Source organism: Rattus norvegicus, chromosome 14 (assembly GCF_021556685.1).
Source record: "Rattus norvegicus strain SHRSP/BbbUtx chromosome 14, alternate assembly SHRSP_T2T, whole genome shotgun sequence".
Lineage (NCBI taxonomy): Eukaryota > Metazoa > Chordata > Mammalia > Rodentia > Muridae > Rattus > Rattus norvegicus.
The window spans coordinates 39,786,768-39,796,829 of NC_141547.1; the positions used below are offsets into that span (position 1 = coordinate 39,786,768).

General features: G+C 38.8%; 1 long non-coding RNA gene across 1 annotated transcript; it reads right to left on the bottom strand.

Annotated features, from left to right (window-relative positions):
* Positions 1–500: 500 nt before the first annotated feature.
* LOC120096600 (uncharacterized) lies at positions 501–4,938 on the bottom strand. Its single transcript, XR_015637020.1, has 2 exons — positions 2,338–4,938; positions 501–2,065 (listed from the first exon to the last, which is right to left on the bottom strand). It is a non-coding gene; the product is annotated as an uncharacterized LOC120096600 (long non-coding RNA).
* Between the last annotated feature and the right edge of the window lie 5,124 nt (positions 4,939–10,062).

The window sequence follows — 10,062 nt, forward strand, 5'->3', positions numbered from 1 at the left end:
ACAAGGAGTAGTAGACAGATGCTCTACACTGCCTGGATGGCCAGGAACAGAAGACTCAATAACCAAGAAACCTAGGGTAGAATTAAAATAATAATTCCTGATGATATTCTGGTATCCACCACTAGTTATCAGACAAGCTTCCTCCAGCAGAGAAGAGCAATGTAGAAACACACAGGCAAACATTATGCAGAGAGAAGTCTAGATGAAGGTACACATCAGCCTCACCCCAGGTCATGACGAGGAAATCCCAACTGAAGACAAGCATGGAACCTTAAGGGAACTGCACCATGACATCTGTATGTTATAGCTCTTAGCATTGTGCTTTTGTGGGGCTCCTGTGAGTGGGTATGTCCTTTATTCCTTTGCCTGCTCTTGGGACGCTCTTCCTCTTGTTGGCTTGCCTTATCTGGTCTTGGTGTGAGGGTTTCTACCTTGTCTCATTGTGCTTTGTTCTGTTGTGTTTGGTTGTCTCCTAGAAACCTGCTCTTTTCTCAAGGGAGACAGAGGGGGAGTGTATCTGAGGGAGATGAGAAGTTGTAAGGGTTTGGGAGGAGTAGAGGGAGGGAAAAATGTGTCAGAATATATCAAACTAGAGAAAAATCAGTTAAACAAACTTATTCCAGTACCAAAAATAAAATGGGAAAAACTTAAAAGTACTCCCAAATTATAAACCAAAAAACATCTAAAATATAGAAAACTAAATCTAAAAATAAACCTTTAAGAAGTCTGAAAAACTGATAATCTAAACACACAAAAGGCAAAACCATAATCTAAAAATTTAATAGCCTAAGTTTTGACAAAAGCAATGAGGAATAAATGAGACAACATTGGTGGTAGTAAGCACAATGTATTTTTTTTTATAAAACACAAATGTATTCCCTAGCCTTTCCTGGGTCTTTACAGTCCCACATGATTTTGTCATTTTAGTTAGTGTGTATATTTTTATTCAATAGTGTGTTTAGTCCTATTAATGCTGAATATAGGTACATGATCCTAGCGTCATAAACTAGTGTATAGTTAACCTAACAATTCCTAGCATTCCTAAGCAGAGGTGGCATCTCACACAATAGCTGTGGCTCCTCAGCTGTTTGGCCTCCTGAGTCCTTGCCCCACTACATCTGCCTCAGTGAATCTTGTTCTAGGAACCACAACTGCTGTTAGTTCCTAAATGAACATTCTCGCCATGTGCAGATGAGTTTCTCTCAGCTGTCCTCCCCACCTCTGGCTCTTACAATCTTTCCGCCTCCTCTTCCGCAATGTTCCCTGAGCCTTTGGGAGAGGATTTGTGATATAGATGCTCCATTTCAGGCTGAGCGCTGAAATGTACTATTGTACTTCGTCACTGAAATAACTACAAAACAGTGGACAAAGAACCTTTCTGCCCAACAGAACATCAACAATTGTTTCAACATCAACAATTCTGCCCATTTCAATCTGTCCCTCAAAAGAAAGGCACCTATCAATGTAGACATTACAACATTTATACTTATCAGTGATCTAATTTATGGTCTATGTTATCCTATTTCTTTTTTATGTTACGTACCCTGTTGGTCTTTACCAGTACTGTTCTTTTACAGAGTCCCAGCTCCACTTCTGCTTTGAGTTTTCTGACTTGACTGTTCTATAAACTTGGGGTAGCTCAGCCAAACTCTGCTCAACCTGCAGACTGTGCTATGCAGTATCTAACAAATGTTCAGACCTTGTGCTTAATCCCTTTTCCCATTACTGTTAGAGTGCTATGGCAGTCTCTGTGCAATCACTGGAGACTCTTCCATAAACTCCCTATTAGAGCAGTTTTTTTAGAGTTCCTGGTGGAGGTCTTTTAGCCTGCCACATCACACATTGTGCTGTTGTTAACAGTCCCAGCAACAAGTCGAGTCCGTGATAGAGGAAGCTGGATGGGCTTGATCAGTGGATTCTGAGGACTATACAAGAAGCTGATGAAGTAATATAATATCTGTTCCTTTTGTTTCCATAACTAGTCACTGTTTCCAACATGGCTTTTAGGCAGTCATCTGATCCACAATTGATGCCATTTCTTTTCCATTTTTCTATAGATGCAATACTGAAAAGAAAGGAAAAAGCGTAAAAATACTAGTATTTGATTTCTTTTAGTTTTGATAGTTCCAAGCTATCTTAAAATATATATTTTTACAAAATTTGTTAAAATTGGGCAGAAACTGAATGTGGTAGTGTTTAAAACACCTGGTTTTGATGGGTTTACTGTATCAGAAAGTGAGTTCTTAAAATTGAATGAAATTTCAAAGGTATGCAATGGCTGACCTAGCCTATACAAGCCTCATATTTTACATAGACTTTTAATGAGCTCTTTCTTACCTTTGCTCTCATTCTTTGTGTTGGTGGCAACGTATAGCATTTATGAATCAGTGCTTCTACAAGACTGTAGCTGCTTGCAAGGTAATTAAACAGAGAACACATTTCAAGTCTGAGATTCAGCATCAGAGTAGCAAAGATAGGAGGACCCAAAGTTGGGTGTAAAGCTGTGAGTTCTCAAGAGTGAGTCTGCTCGTTTGCTTTCTTGTTTTCAATGAGATCAAATGAATGCACTTTGTTTTGGGTCCTCTTGGTGTTCAGGAGTCAAATGAACATGACCAGAGTGCCACTGAAATTAGGTTGTTGAAATAATGCTTTATGAAGCAGCTTCCGAAGAAGACCTGGAGAACTACATACCACACATTAAAGAGTGAGTTAATAGGTCCTGGTTAAAAATAAAAGATGTTAATGACTTTGGAAAATATGAGAACCAAATTATCTTTAGTTCATTTTAAGATGAAGCATATCTGATAAAGGAAAATTATAAAAATTATTTGAGTGAACTTTTAAAAAACACTTGGACATATGAGGTACATATAGTCATTCGAATATAAAGGAAATCACCAAAATATAGGTTTTATCTCTTAGGTATTTGTAATAAGGCAAATTGAGTCTAGGGCTTAGAGCTGATAGGTAATCTCTACTACAGAATTACACATTCATGCACAATATGTGTATTCACAAAGGGTAAAGTAAAATGGACAAAATAGTACACTTCAGACATACTTCTAAACATTAGCCCAAATTTCAGTTAGCCTGGGTAAGTTTGAAATATAGCAGAGGTTTTAATAGTCAGTTCTCACTGGCCTTAGATAGTAAAGTTACTGTATATCCTTATTCTCAAACATAAAAGCTGAGTACTAGCATGGATTAGAAGTCAATTTTCTCCCTCACTCTGTGTCACAGTGGGTTATTATGCCATTAGTCATGCAAGAGAACTTTTATATCTTATTTCAAATTATTCTTAACTAAAATGAGACTCAGTCACAGGCACTGGTGACCAGCTGTGCTGTGTTTGAGTCAGGTGGTGCCTCGAACGTTCCAGGTGTTTGCTGTCTTGCTAACTACAAATTTAAAATGAGAAGGAGATAGCAGGCCCACAGTTCTATGCCTAGTTTCTCTAATTGAGAGAACCCCCAGTCTCAGTATAACATCCTAAAAACCATAGGTCATAGGTGCAATGCAAGGTAAAGCTGGCCCAACATTACCTGCCAGGCTCCGGAGTCTCCGTGAGGGTGCTGATTAAGAAGCAGCAGTAGTACCACCCAGTTATAACAGAGCTGCACATCATGATATTGAATAGCACCTCCTCCACCCCAGTTATCTTGTTAACCCAAGTCATTACGTTAGATTCAGAATCTACCTTATCATGAAGCTACTTGAGGAAGAAGAGTTAGTGCCTCTCATCTGTGGGCAGTGACCCAGAGAGAATGGGACCAGGGGTATTTTCCCACAAATATTAGGCAAGAGACAGCAGGTCCACAGCTCTGTGCCTAGTTTCTCTAATTCAGAGAATTCCCACTCTCAGTATAACATCCTAAAAACCATAAGTCATTGATTAAACACGGTGGTAAAGCTGGCCCAAGACCACCTGCCAGGCTCCGGAGTCTCCGTGAGTGTGCTGATTAAGAAGCAGCAGTAGTGCCACCCAGTTATAACAGAGCTGCACATCATGATAAGATTGAATAATGCTCCCCCCCATTATCTTGTCAACTCAAGTCACTGGGTGGATTCAGAATCTACCTTATCATGAAGCTACTCAAGGAAAAAGAGTTACTGCCTCTCACCTATGGGCAGTGACCAGAGAGAAATGGGACCAGAGGTATTTTCCAACAAATATCATGCAGACCACACCATTAAGGTACCTAGACTTAAAGCCAGGTAAGATTATCATAGATTTATAGAATTAAAATCATAGACTTTGGGCTAAGAGAAAATTTCACCATTAGGATAAAGCTTGTTAACCACTGTGGGTATTACTAATTTCGTTTCCAGGACTTTCTGTAAGTATACAATACAGATATCTCAAATATGGCTACGGGAACTTTGGGCGTTTTCCTATACTTTATGGGTATGGAGAGCTTATTGTTCATGGCAGCCATCTTTAGACAGCTTTAGGAGCAAGCTCACTGAGGGACGCAAGAATCCTACATGCCTTAGAGAAGACCTGCAAAGCATCTCAATTGTGCATTAACTGTGAATCCTAAGCTTAGACCAATATTGAATACAATCATGAAGTATTCATATAATCCAAGGCCATGGGACATTACCCGTTCATTGGATGAGGCAGTCCCCACCAGAACCTGTAAACTGGCATGGGCTTTGTTTAACATAATATACAAGACTCTTTACTAAACAGGAAATGTAATTAAACAAAGGCTTCTTACAATCTATTGGAATGCTAACTACAGAGGTGGTATAGCTGTATGACCCAACTAATAGACCCGTCCTTCTGGAAGTGACACTTTTCTCCAGCATCAAAGATTCTACCAGCTTCAATCTGCTCATAAAGAGGAAGGGAATTTAGGCCAGATCATGTGTCTGCCAAAGGACTTCTCCAACTGACTTTCATCTGTGCTGCATGCAGAAGACCATGCCCACTCTACCACCCATCCTGCTTTGCCTGCCCCCTGTATCATCTCAAGGAGAAGCAGTGGGAAGAGGGCCCAGTTTTTTGTTTTTGTTTTTTTTTTTTTTACTCTATTGTCTACCATCTTGGAAGTGACTTCGTCAATTTCAAAATAAACCGTCGCCTCCATTGAAGATCCTGTAGCTTTCTCTCTTCTTATAAGAAAGAATGAAAGTGGGCCGGCCTTTAGGACTTCACTATCTTCATCTTGAAATACCAACTGTTGCAAAAGAGGAGGCCAGCAGTCAGGGCAAAAGGCCAGGAAGCAGTTACTCTGTTGTTCTTTTGCGTTCACTGCACCAGACCACGCCCAGTTTCTGCCCATCAGCCCAACGTACAATAACCGCTCTTTGCTTTGCGTCATCTCAGGAAAGAACAGTGGAGGAGCGGCAAGGGACACAGATGACACTGCTTAAGAGTATCCTCCCCCAACGGACATGCACGAGAAGGCCTGCAACTTTTATGCTGGACAAACACAAAGGCTAGAAAGAATAGCCTTAGAAAAGTAGGAACTGCAGTTTGAACTTTGTCTGCCTTCCCAAAAATACCCTCCTTGGTTTCAAAACAAAATGCGCAGCACACCCTGTCTACAGCACAAGTGGAGGGAGAACACAGAATTGACAGTTCCCAGCATCAAGACCTAAGGGCATTTTCTCTTGATAGAAATCTTACTAAGAAAATCCCACTAAAAGCAAGCACAAAACTGAAAACAGACAGACATGCTGCCTCAACCTAGACAAAAATCTTTCAGTCCTGTCTTCTTGCAGCAAATGACTCTCCTCAAATGACTATATCCAGTATTTGTCAATGAATAATATACATTCCCTATGCTTGGCTACATAAGTGACTATTTGGAATTAACATACAAAAATGGGAAAAGTAAAATATCAGCATGCCATAGAACCATACTCTTTGCTTTTCCTCCTTATAATTGCAGTCGATGTTGAAATGTGTAGATCAGTACCATAAAGGCTCTGGGAAGTTACTATGCTGTTTCTATACATCCAGCCACAGTTTAGGAAAAAACGTTCCAGATCTTCTCTAGAATATCAAAATTGCTTTTTTGTTCTTATAAAATCAGAGTCAAACGAACATTCTCTCCTCTGACTTTCATTAAGTGGCGGTCGTTCTCTCATAATAATGCAATGATATGACATCTTATTTCCATTTGAAATCTATGCAAACAAACCAATTACATAACATGTTTTGTAGGCTGCTTCTTATGTATAGATTATGATCCATCTTCTGGCTGCACAGCAGAATTATGACTTAGCTTCTTTACATGAAATTATGAATTTAATATATCTTGTTTGTGCACTGTGAATTCTGGGTACTGTCTTCCCACTCAGTTTTATTCCAAAATATTTTTGCACAATACTCTATCCACAGCAAACTGACTCTCATCTGACAACAGAATGATAGATTTCAAGTTAGAATACTAATTGTGATTTTCTTTTCTCTCCAGAAAGAGAAATTATGCACAGCCTAGAGTCAACTCTAGGCTCTGAACTAAAAGCTGAAATACATAGCAGCATTTATAGAAAGATACTAATGATACATATCTGTGATGATTAGGTCTCTAGGGAGAAAATCTACCCTGAAAGAATTCCTGTCACTGTAGACTTCCAATTCGTAGTCCTCATGAAATATTGACACGGTTTTGCAAAACCTGTAGTAATATGGAGACACACCATTAATAATTAAGATATGCTAGATGTTGAGCAATCTTACTATTTAGCTATTATAAAAGTGTATATGCATAAATTCCACATATACAGAACATCATAATGTACACTTGCAAAACAAAAATTAAGGGTTGCTTTATGATTTCTCACCCCATATTTTCAATTTGGCTACCAATATCAAGAAAGGTGAAAGGTCTCATTTCTCAAACTTTTGCTCTCCATAACACAAAGTGGTTTTCTCTGCATGCAACATTTTAAATGTCACCTGAGGCAACTTTTCAGAGTGACCCATAGCATGTAATGAGCCATGAGACAACTGCCAGATGGTTTATGGGTTTATTCATTACCAGACAAAAATCACAGTTCGTTAACAAAAGGGGGGAAATACAATCAAGCAGGATTGAAAGCAGAAGACATGCTTTGTTAACAGACTTGGAAATCATGAAATTTTTCATTTAGGTTAATAATTAACTTCTCTGTACACCATTTCAGACAAAAAAGTCCAGTAAGTTAATCAGGATATTAAATGACAGTACAAATATATCTTCTGATTAACTCTTTAAAGTGGCAGACTAGAACATTCTAATATACGCGGATATTCAGCCAATCATCAGCTTTCCACATGAATGACCATGTGCCATTGCCCTTAAAGATATTATGATCAGCATAAAGTTAGGAAAATATAAGTTCAGACATTTTCTTCCTTCCTTCTATCCTTCCTTTCTTCCTTTGTTTTTTCCTTCTTTGTTCTTTCCTCCTTTTCTCTTTTTGTCTTTCATCTCTATAGTCTACTATGTCTTAGAGTTAAATTCCCTTTACAGCAGGAATACAGGGCCTTCTACAAATGTTAGTGTCACATGTTAAAAGAGCCATTTGCATATCAGATAGAGGGCACCTGCACAGTGTCCTCACTTAAAGGAGTCACCAGTTGTTATGTGGCTTGAAAAGTTGGCTAAGGAGCTTGAGCTGATTAGTACAATATGCTTATTCACAAAGACACACCATTATCATTAACTTAGAAGCATAAGCCTATCTCCTAACAAAAGGCACTTCTGAGACTATTCTCAAGTATTTCATAGAAGATTATTAGGAGAAGAAAATATCTTAATTTCATTCCATACAAATCCTTGTGATAGACAGAAAGTGGTTTATATATTAGGATATGAACAATAAGCCAGGCAATACTAATTTGAAAGAATCCTGTAGAATACTTCAGTTAAGGCAAAATTAGAGTAATAAGAATTTAGTGAGTCAATGATGCTCACTAGATGCAGAAAGTAGAAAGAATCGGAAAATCAATATTGTAAGATGAAGGGCCTGAAGATAAATCAATGAACATACACGTCTGGGTTCTGTTTGCTTTGTTTTGTTTTTTGTTTGTTTTTGTTTGTTTTCTTTTGTGATGATAGTGTTACAGTGCAAATACATGCTAAAGTTAAAAGAAATATTTCAGTTAAAACAGTGATATGTGATTGTTGAAAAGCTAATTGAGAGCATTTGCTGCTAGTACCAGACAGCCAAGCTGACCAGAGAAAAGGAAAGGCTTAGCTCAGGCAAACAGCAGAATCAGTTTGTGCAGGGCCCTGCCAGCTCCACCGAAGAGCACATTTAGAACAAAGTTGTTGTTTTATAAGGCAGCAAATGGAATTTCAACAAACTAAATTGTAGTAGGTAAGAAGAACTTCTTAAAAGTCGTCCACCTTTTCTAGGAAGAAAATCATGAGAGTGCTCCCCTTAAAAAGGAGGTCATGGGATGCTGTGGGGTGAGTGGGGAGTAGTAGAGGGTTGATGTGTGAAGGGGGTAGGCAAGTGGTTTGGTGGGGGAGCACCCTGTCAGAGGCAAAGGGAAGGGGGAGGTGGTGAAGAACTCTGGGATGAGAACAGGAAGGAGGGCAACATTTAGAATGTAAATAAATAAAACAATTTAATAATAAAAGGAGCTCCTGCCTCTTGCTTTTATTTCTCTATAACATGAATCTATGAACTCAAGAACCACAGTCTAAGATGAGCTTTTGATAAATTAATAACATTTAATGAGGCTGACAACAGAGGAGTCTCATTTACAGTTGTAATCAACTTATCAGTCATGATATATCACACACAGTGATCTAAACTACTCATGTAGAGGCCAGACCTCAGTTCACCCTTAATTTACCAAAGATCAACCTGAGACTCTATCACTGTAAAGTAAGATTTACCATCCACAGGTGTTGTATGGGTTTTGTTGGGAGGACATGGACAAATGTTTCTTGATCCTTGGCACTGAAAGGCCAAACATACTCCATCTTGGGACCTACCTCCATCTTAAAAGAAAAAAGTAAATAAATAAAAACAGCCTGAAAACTTGACCTAAAGCTAAACCCAAGTTGTATCTCCGTACCAGGAAGGACCCCACAGCTTGTTACTCCCTACCTATTTCCTAGCAACAGTTAATCAAGGACTAGTCTGATTGTTTCAGATGTACTTTTAGACTTTTCTTGATTGTATACGACCTTGCTTCAGAGTCACAATAGACTTTCAATTAGATACTTGCCAGTCTGTACACCCCTCACTTGCTCCCATTTTCCTATAAAACCTTGTCTGAAGAGAGTTCGGGCTGCTTAACCAATGGATACAGTTATCAGATATACCTTACAGGGACACTTAGAGACTAGTGACAGCCAACTGTATCTCCAGACTACTTAGCTCAGCATGATTGACAATTCAGGAAACTACATCTCTAGACTCTCCTACTCAGCAGCCAGACAGTTTAACCAGAGTCCCCTCTCACCCAGCAATTCTGCTGCTAATTCGATCACCTTATGAAGAGGCCTTGTTAGTTTCAGTAAATTCACAAGTGTCTTCTTGAGTTTTGTGAACCATCTCCTCTCTCTAGAAAAGAAAGTTGATATGGAGGAAAGCACTGTTTCATTGGTGGTGACAAAGAATCCTTTGAGTGGAATTAGAGTAGTGATTTGTGGGGTTTACTGAATGCAATGCTAGGCTGAAATAGTTTTGTTGTTGTTGTTCTTGTTGTTGTTCTTGTTCTTGTTAGAGGACTGAAGTCAGTCTACAAAGAGTAGCCCTCATACTAATAAACAAGGAACAAACGTGTTTCCAAACAATAAAATTGAAATCACTAGCCCTCCATACATACAATGCAACAGTATTAAGTATGAATGTAATTACAGAAAAACCCGGGTTCCTGAATGAATATCCACTGTGGAAGAATATAGATAGGCTGAATGCTCGAGAAAGGTCCTACTTGTTCTCCTCTACACTCTAGTTTTTTTTTCTTCTGCAACAAAACACATCACTTTGAGGACTGCCATGTTGTGCTGTTCATGGTACACTCTGTCTTAAGACTCTTATGTGTCTAAAGAGAGTTTCCCTTTCAACCTTATAGACAAAAACCTTATCTCATCCTTTTTTGCA